General features: G+C 43.3%; 1 pseudogene; it reads right to left on the bottom strand.

Moving 5' to 3' along the window:
* Window positions 1-1350: 1350 nt before the first annotated feature.
* LOC133927631 (uncharacterized) lies at window positions 1351-6438 on the bottom strand (annotated as a pseudogene).
* Between the last annotated feature and the right edge of the window lie 3626 nt (window positions 6439-10064).

Here is a 10064-nt window from a genome sequence, read left to right as displayed (position 1 = left end):
TGTAACCATAAACATAATTGTAAGACAAGAGCAACCCTAAGCTCACGAACAACGGAGTACGCCGCTGTTCTTCTTCTACCGATGACCTAATGCATTGCTAAGCATATAAGTCAAGCTTACACCTAGGCACAACATCATCTCTAGGATACAAGGAACATACACGAACAGGTGATCAAGGTAGAAGAAATGTAACGGCTTAGGTTCTACCCAAGGGTACCTGACGACACATGAATACATACATAAGCATATTTAACATTTTAGATTTTAAGTTAACCCAGTGCAATATGATAGATGCTTGCCTTGATGCATTGGCTCACAAAGGTGGGGTGCCTCCGGATCGCCCTCGCTCGCCAGGATCGTTGGTTCGGCGATCTCTAAAAAGAATAATGCGTGCAATACAATGAGTATGAATGAAGTGAAAATATATGCCAAAATATGCATATAATGGATAAAAACATTTTTTATACATAGAACAAGTCATAAGGAAACTAGCAAAATTGGATTCATCAATTTAGGACTTATGATAAATTAACGGTGAATTAATGAAGCTTTAACTTAATTAATTAATCTCAGAATTTAATTCATTATTTAATGGCTAGAGATATTTTTAATAGGTAGAGTTGGTCATTATGAAACCAACAAAATTTGTTTCATAACGTTTGTAGCTACATAGAATTTATTATAAATTTTATAAGTTTCAGCAAGCAGTAACTGTGCTGTTTGGGTATACAGCGGTCAAACCGTAGGTATACTTGATGTGCACACGTCCATGGATCACGTGTGACGAGTAGATGTGTCCCGATCTTCTCGAAGGATCCGCGAACTTGATAACTTGTCGCTGCGTGACCTGGTGAAGAGGCAATGCACCGCGAGACTGTCCACGCGACGAACTACCGAGACAATCACCCTTCCACGTACCGACGAAACAGCCCACGCAATCACGCCGTATAGATGTGAAGGCACAAACTGGGTGAACCGCAGTTCGGCGTTCTACAACTCCCTCAGGAATCGAAAGAACAAGTTTGCAAGCCTCTCAAGACTCACGCTGGAACAAGAACTCAAAGAGTTTGTATTTCTGAATTTGCAATCCTCAAGTTACTGTTCACGTCACCCATTACAGGGATATATAATACTAGTGGAGTTTCAGTTTGGAAGAAATAAATGAGAACATGTAGTGGAAAGTTGTAACACTACTTTTATTAATAGCCAGGCCTAGTGGGACGCATGGGTAGTTGGCATTCTTCTGCATGCATGCTGGAACGTGTGTGGATAGCAACCCGGTTGCTGGCTGCATGCATTCCTATCTTCCGAAATATTTGCTTGCACTCCAACGACTGTTATTCATGGTAGCTAAATGTTCTTTTCTCTCTCTCTTGCACGTCCAGGTTCCTTGCTTATATTTGGCGGGCAGAATCCATCATCATCCCACGCTTGTTCGTGCACTCCATCATTCCTAAGAACATTGAAACAAGTACTTAAAAGCATAGGCCCATTCAACATAATCTGATTATTAAGCATAAGGTTAGCGTTCACCTGAGAATGAATTTCCTTCTCCAATTGTTTTGCTCTACTCCTTGTAATCGGACCAGCTATATCAAATGTAGTTTCATTTGGAGATGAATGAATGCTAGGAATGTCCTCATTAGCCTCCCCCTCTTGAGAAGGAGTCGTCCTCGACTCAGGCTCACCAACAAATGGAAGCAAGTCTTTGACATTGAATGTTGTACTCACATTGGAATATTCAGGTGGCAGCTCAATTTTGTAAGCATTATCATTTATCTTGTGTAAAACCTTGAACGGACCATCACCCCTAGGAGATAACTTACTCTTGCGCTGTTGGGGAAATCGATCCTTGCGTAGATGCAACCACACGAGGTCTCCGGGCTGGAATGTAACCTTCTTCTTACCTTTGTTCGCTTGCTTTGCATATTGTGCTGATTTCTTCTCGATATTCCTTCTTGTCTCATCATGTAGCTTCTTGAGAAAATCCGATCTCTTTGCTGCATCCAAGTTAACTTGTTCCTGTAATGGTAAAGGCAAAAGATCCATGGGAGTATGCGGCTTAAAACCATAAACAATTTCAAATGGACAAAAATTTGTTGTGGAATGGACTGCCCGGTTATAAGCAAATTCAACATGTGGAAGGCAGTCTTCCCACAGCTTCAAATTCTTTTTCAGCACGGCACGCAGCATGGTGGATAGGGTACGGTTGACAACTTCAGTTTGCCCATCCGTTTGTGGATGACAAGTGGTGGAAAATAACAACTTCGTGCCAAGTTTAGCCCATAAGGTCTTCCAAAAATAGCTTAGAAATTTTGTATCTCGGTCTGAAACAATAGTCTTTGGCACTCCATGTAGACGAACAATCTCCCTGAAAAACAAATCAGCAACGTGTGAAGCATCATCGCTCTTATGACATGGAATAAAATGTGCCATTTTAGAGAAGCGATCAACAACAACAAAGATAGAATCCCTCCCCCTCTGAGACCTAGGTAACCCCAGAATAAAATCCATGGATATATCTTCCCAAGGTACAGTTGGGATTGGTAATGGAGTATAAAGACCATGGGGATTAAGGCGGGACTTAGCTTTCAAGCAGATTATGCAGCGCTCAACATGTCGCTGGACATCACGTCGCATATGTGGCCAAAAGAAATGATCAGAGAGCATGTCCAATGTCTTTTTGATGCCAAAATGACCAGCTAAGCCACCAGCATGTGCTTCCTGCAAAAGAACTTGACGAATCGAACAGGCTGGAATACATAGTTTGTTAGTCCGAAATAAGAAACCATCATGCACATAATACTTGTCCCAGCCTTTTCCAGCAATGCAATGAGAGAAAGGTTCTTTAAAATCAAAGTCATCAGCATAAAGTGTTTTAATGGATTCCAAACCAAGCACTTTTGTATCTAATTGTGTAACCAAGCCACATCTCCGTGATAAAGCATCAGCAACAATGTTATCTTTCCCACGCTTATGTTTTACAACATAGGGAAATGTTTCAATGAACTCAATCCATTTAGCATGTCGACGGTTCAGCTTGCCTTGGCTTTTGAGATATTTTAAAGCTTCATGATCAGAGTGGATGACAAATTCTTTAGGTAACAAATAATGTTGCCAAACTGCCAAAACTCGAACTAAGGCATAAAGCTCTTTGTCATAGACAGAGTAATTCAGATGTGGACCATTTAACTTTTCAGAAAAGTAGGCAACAGGTTTACGTTCCTGAAGTAGCACACCTCCAATGCCAATACCACTTGCATCACATTCGATCTCAAAGGTCTTACCAAAGTCTGGTAGTTGTAGCAGCGGTGCTTCACAAAGCTTTCTTTTCAACTCTTCGAAGGCTTGGTCCTGTTCATCTCCCCACTTGAATGGAACATCCTTCTTTGTCAAATTGTTAAGGGGTGCAGCGATTGCACTGAAATCTTTGACAAAGCGCCGGTAGAAACCTGCAAGACCATGGAAACTTCGAACTTGGCTCACATTTTTAGGAGTAGGCCAATCCTTTATCGCTTTAATCTTCTCTTCATCAACCTGGATGCCATCTGCAGTCACAACAAAACCAAGGAAAACAACACGATCTGTGCAAAAGGTGCACTTAGAAATATTTCCATACAATTTCTCGACTCTCAAAACAGCAAGGACTGCACGGATATGATCAAGATGCTCATCAAATGATTTACTATAGATCAAGATATCATCAAAATAGACAACCACGAATTTGCCAATGAAAGCTCTTAAAACGTGATTCATTAAACGCATAAAAGTTGAAGGAGCATTCGTCAAACCAAAGGGCATCACAAGCCATTCATATAAGCCAAATTTGGTCTTAAATGCTGTCTTCCATTCATCACCAATTTTCATGCGAATTTGGTGATAGCCGCTGCGTAAATCAATCTTGGTGAAAATAGTTGAGCCACTCAATTCATCTAACATGTCATCAAGCCGTGGAATGGGATGGCAATATCTAATAGTTATAGCATTGATAGCACGACAATCAACACACATGCGCCAAGAGCCATCTTTCTTCGGGACTAAAAGAACGGGAACAGCACATGGTGATAAAGATTCACGAACATACCCTTTGTCCAAAAGCTCTTTTACCTGTCACTGAATTTCCTTTGTCTCTTCGGGATTGGTGCGGTAGGCTGGACGATTTGGAAGAGAAGCATTTGGTACCAAATCAATTGGATGCTCAATTCCGCGGAGTGGAGGAAGTCCAGCTGGCACCTCATCGGGAAAAACATCTTCGAAGTCCTGTAAGAGATCAAGAACAACACTAGGCAGCGATGAATGTAAATCGGTAGTTGAAAGTAGGACCTCCTTGTGCAAGAGCACAAAGAATGGGGCTGTGGTGTTCTTCACTTCTCTCAAATCACTCCTGCTCACAAATAAGCATTCATTTTGGCGTAGCTGTTTTGAAGTGGAATGAGGCTTTATGTGGCTGGATGGGTTAGGAGTCTCTCCCTTACTAGTGTTGGGGGCCTCACTCAATTTTCTTTTCTCAGATTCTTCTCTTTTCATGCGAGCCACATCTGAAGCATAGATCTCTTCTGGAGATAATGGAACAAGAACCACCTTCTTGTCTTTGTGAATGAAAGTATATTTGTTAGACCGTCCAAAGTGCACCGAATCCACATCAAATTGCCATGGACGACCCAGCAGTAAATGGCATGCTTGCATGGGTACAATATCACAATCAACCTCTCCATGATAGTCACCAATGGAGAATGACAAGCGGACCATAGCTGAAACCTTCACTGTCCCAGAATTATTCAGCCATTGCATGTGGTACGGATGTGGATGGCGACGTGTCTGCAAACCAAGCTTCTCAACAAGCAAAGCACTAACAATATTGTTGCAGCTCCCACCATCAATGATGAAGCGGCACACCTGTCCTTTCACTTTGCATCGTGATTGAAACAAATTGTGGCGCTGGCCTTGCTCAGCAGCAACAAATTGTGTTGACAGAACCCACCGAACCACCAAAGAAGGAGCTGGTGTATTCAGAGTAGAAGGCGCCAAATCAGGAAAATCAGCAAGCAACTTATCAAAATCAGCACAAGTAATCTCGGCTGGATGCTGAAGAACATCATCTTGGGATAAGTCATCTTGAGCAAAATCTGGAAGAGATTGAATGGCTAAACAATTCAGACCTAGCTCAAAAGTACCATCCTCTGCTGAATACTCACAAGTGTCAAGAGAAAGGTCTGCTAGTGCTTGGGTAATAGGCTCATCCTCCTCTTCACTTTGAGAATCATAAGAACCGTCTGCAAGTGCAATAATAGTGCGTCTATTGGGGCATTCAGCTTGCTTATGTCCATGACCACCACACTTAAAACACTCAATCTTGCTTGTCTTCCGTTGGGCTGCTGTAACAGAGGAGCTGGACTGATTGGAATTTACAGCTTTGCCTCTTGAATCAAAATGTTTGGTAGACGTTGAATTTGAACGAGAAGTTGCACGAGATGAAGGTGTGTGCACCTCTGACCCGTGCTGCTGTGAATGGCGCCATGGAGTAGAACTATTAGGAGCGGAAAATGAAGCACGGTGCTTATAAGATTCAGCAAGCTGCCTTTCTGCTCTTTTTGCAAAATGTAGCAATTCATTCATAGTGTTGTAATTAGTCATGTCCACCTTGTCTGCGATTGGTTTATTAAGACCAACCAGAAATCGAGCCATCGTTGATTCCTCATCTTCAGTGATACCGGTACGAAGTAGACACATTTCCATTTCCTGAAAATATTCATCCACACTACGATGACCTTGAACAAGCCTTTTCAGCCTCAAATGTAGCTCACGAGAATAATGTGCAGGAACAAATCGGCGCCTCATTTCTCGTTTCATGTCATCCCAAGTAATACGATCATGGCCAACACGGCGGAAATCAGCACATACTTGATTCCACCAAGTGATTGCATAACCTGTGAACTCAATTGCAGCAAGCTTTGCTTTCTTGACAGGAGGATAAGTATATAAATCAAAGATCTGATCAACCTTGGTCTCCCACTCAAAATAATCATCAGCATTTTCCTTTCCGTTAAATTTTGGAATAGACACTTTCACGTTGCTTAAACCATCATCATCACGACGACGATGGCGGTCACGATAACCATGATGGTCATCATGCCGATGATCATCCATGTCGGACAACATATCATCACCACCATCATAATCTCCTCCACCTCCAATAGGAATGCGCCGAGCACAACCAAAATTAGGAAAACCAAGACCACGCCCGCCACGTCCACAGCCAGCGGGACGACGCCCTGCCTCATCATCCTCCTCAATGTCATCATCCTCAATTGGTGGTGGTTCGCCACGTGGCATGTTCAATTGTAGAGTTTGGAGTTGTTGCATCAAATCATTCATTTGTGTACGCAGCTCCTGGAATTCCTCCACCGAAACAGCGGCACCATCTCCACGTCCTGCCATATTAGTAGAGGGGGGAAAAAATTAGGACAATATATATGTGGAATATATGTGGAATCACTCCCTCACCACTTGCTGAACAAGTTCTTTCTCTTCCTGGAAAGGGCAAGAACCGGGGCTGCAATCTGTAGTGGAAGAGTGATTGTACCAGAGACTACGGTGCAACAGCTCATGGTGCTTTTTAGTGGAGCTTGGTGGGGATAAAATGTACAAGTAGTGCGCTGAAATGTAGTGATGCAAAACCGAATAATAATCCAAAAGAGAAACACAAGTCTAAGTTGCTGATCACAAAGAAAAAATAGGTGGAAAGTAAAGGAACAAGGTAAAAGAAGTGGAGGGAAAACAACAATTGGCACCAATCGAACTGCTGCTCAAACCCCTATTTTCTTGCAAATACTCATACGTCTCTTTTTTTTAAAACAGAATTCTTTTCTTTAGCTGAAACACTTTTTTTTTTGTTCTTTCTTTGTACTCTTTTTTTTTTTTTTGGGAACCTCTTGACAAACAGCATACAACTTTCAATTAAGGGTGGCGCAGAAATGACAAACAAAGTGTCGGTGCCGATTGTTAGACTGATTTGGAAGCAATCAAGGGTGGGATGGGTGGGTTTTTTTTTTGTGTGTGTATGTTTCAGAGGGAAAAAGAAGATGAAAAGATCAAAGGTAAAAGTCAGGATAAAACTGGAGAAAGGAGAAAAACGAAATTCAGATCAGGAGAAATCAGACCAAGAAAAATCAGCAAATAGACAAGCCTCAAAGGATTGAAAACTCGATGATGCAAACTACAATTCAGCGCAAAAGAGAGAGGCTATAGGTCTGTATATATGTATTTTTTTTTGGGGGGCTATTTGTGGGCTGTAGGTATATAAAAAAAAATCTATCCTACCAAATTAAGAACGATCCTACCGAGTAAACGGAGGCTCTGACACCAGATGATGTGCACACGTCCATGGATCACGTGTGACGAGTAGATGTGTCCCGATCTTCTCGAAGGATCCGCGAACTTGATAACTTGTCGCTGCGTGACCTGGTGAAGAGGCAATGCACCGCGAGACTGTCCACGCGACGAACTACCGAGACAATCACCCTTCCACGTACCGACGAAACAGCCCACGCAATCACGCCGTATAGATGTGAAGGCACAAACTGGGTGAACCGCAGTTCGGCGTTCTACAACTCCCTCAGGAATCGAAAGAACAAGTTTGCAAGCCTCTCAAGACTCACGCTGGAACAAGAACTCAAAGAGTTTGTATTTCTGAATTTGCAATCCTCAAGTTACTGTTCACGTCACCCATTACAGGGATATATAATACTAGTGGAGTTTCAGTTTGGAAGAAATAAATGAGAACATGTAGTGGAAAGTTGTAACACTACTTTTATTAATAGCCAGGCCTAGTGGGACGCATGGGTAGTTGGCATTCTTCTGCATGCATGCTGGAACGTGTGTGGATAGCAACCCGGTTGCTGGCTGCATGCATTCCTATCTTCCGAAATATTTGCTTGCACTCCAACGACTGTTATTCATGGTAGCTAAATGTTCTTTTCTCTCTCTCTTGCACGTCCAGGTTCCTTGCTTATATTTGGCGGGCAGAATCCATCATCATCCCACGCTTGTTCGTGCACTCCATCATTCCTAAGAACATTGAAACAAGTACTCAAAAGCATAGGCCCATTCAACATAATCTGATTATTAAGCATAAGGTTAGCGTTCACCTGAGAATGAATTTCCTTCTCCAATTGTTTTGCTCTACTCCTTGTAATCGGACCAGCTATATCAAATGTAGTTTCATTTGGAGATGAATGAATGCTAGGAATGTCCTCATTAATACTGGCGGTCAGACCGCCAAGAGACGCGGTTAGATCGCCCCCGTGTAGAGGGTTTTGGCCCCTGGCGGTCTGACCGAACTTGGGGTGATGGTCAGACTGCTGGGAGTCGCTGGGGGCACTTTGGGAGCTTACCGGCGATGATTTCGGCAACATTTGGAGTGGGGACTTGGACCTAGAGCATCACATTGACTTCCTCTACCATGTAGGACAACATGTATACGCCGAAATCGACCAAAACTCGGCTATTGCTTCTAAATCATCAAAAACTCATGAACTTCAACCCTAACTCCAAATTCTTGGACTTCGACCAACCAATTCGCACATCCAGGCCATCGGAGCCTAGGAGACTCACCCATGATGTTTTGCTGAGTTTGAGGACCATTGGTTGAAGAAGGAAATGGAGGAAATCGCTCGGGAGATGAAGATATCCAGTGTTCTTCATGTTTCAACCCTAAACACCAAAAGACATCAAATCCGGCCCAAATTCTTCGGGAAGGAGCAGACAAATTGGAGGGATGGGAAGCTTATGAGCTAAGGATCACAATGGTACCACATGCTCACCTTGATTCGACTCCTAGAGCGCAGATTTGAGGGAGAAAGGGAGAGAGTGCTTGAGAGCGGAAATAGGGGGCAGCTCCTTGAGGTGTGGCCGGTTGGGAGAGGTGAGAGGAGCACATGGGGGAGTGAGGGAGCAGGTGGGACTACTGCCCAAGTGGAGGGAGAGATGGTGGGGCAGCCGGTGGGCCTACGTACAAGAGAGAGAAGTCCGTTTGACTGCAAATTCAATTCTTCTCTCTCCCGAATTTCTTTCTCTCATCCAATTGATTTCAAACGAAGTGCTCTAGTGTGCCAAAATAATTTACCTCAAAATTAATTATGACGCTAATGATGCATGATTAAGCTTAATCACGCGATTATGGAATTTGGGGCATGACACGGTGTCATTTGACAGAGGGTCAAGCTTTTGAATGAAGGATATCACCTTCGATGTGGTCGATATCAACTATCCCTACAATGCAAAATTCGAACGGGAGTCCTGAATACATTCCTAGCAATACCACACCATGCATAGTGCATGAAGATGCCTGGTCCCAGAGGTGTCATCACAGTGCTCGGAGATCAACTGGTGGCCTGTAGGATTGAAGTGGGAAATACTCTAGGCCGACGAAATGTCCATGTAGTGGCTAGACCTTCGATGGATCATGAAGAACGCGAAGAGCAGCCATAGGTACATAGAATGGCGAAGGCTCGACCAAAAGGCCAGACCAAGAAAGTGTTGTTGTGTCGAGACAAGCCAGACAAAAAAGTCATCATCGAGGTAGAAATCACAGAAGATGCTGAGTGAAGGTTCATATTGTTCCTTCGCAACAACAAAAATATCTTTGCCTGGTCTCCGAAGGATTTGCAAGGAGTCAGCAGAGAAATCATTCAACACACTCTAAATGTAGACTCGAATGCGAAGCCCAAGAAGCAAAAGATTAAGACGGCTTCAAAGGAGAGGGAAGAGACAGCTAAGGCTAAGGTGCAGAAGTTGCTTGACGCTGGTGTGGTGCATTAAGTATTGCATTCGGAGTGGCTGGCTAACCCAGTGCTAGTTAAGAAAAGTAATGGTAAGTGGAGGATGTGTGTAGATTTCACAGACCTAAACAGAGCTTGTTCGAAGGACGACTTTCCGCTGCCACGAATTGATCAGCCGGTGGACTCCACTATTGGCTGTGAGATGTTGAGTTTTCTGGATGCATACTCTGGGTACCACCAGGTTTGGATGGCGAAGGAGGACGAGGAAAAAAAAGTTTGAAAACC

The sequence above is a fragment of the Phragmites australis genome, chromosome 8 (assembly GCF_958298935.1).
Source record: "Phragmites australis chromosome 8, lpPhrAust1.1, whole genome shotgun sequence".
Lineage (NCBI taxonomy): Eukaryota > Viridiplantae > Streptophyta > Magnoliopsida > Poales > Poaceae > Phragmites > Phragmites australis.
Note: the sequence above shows the minus strand (reverse complement) of the source record. Positions and strands in the feature narration are given on the sequence as shown.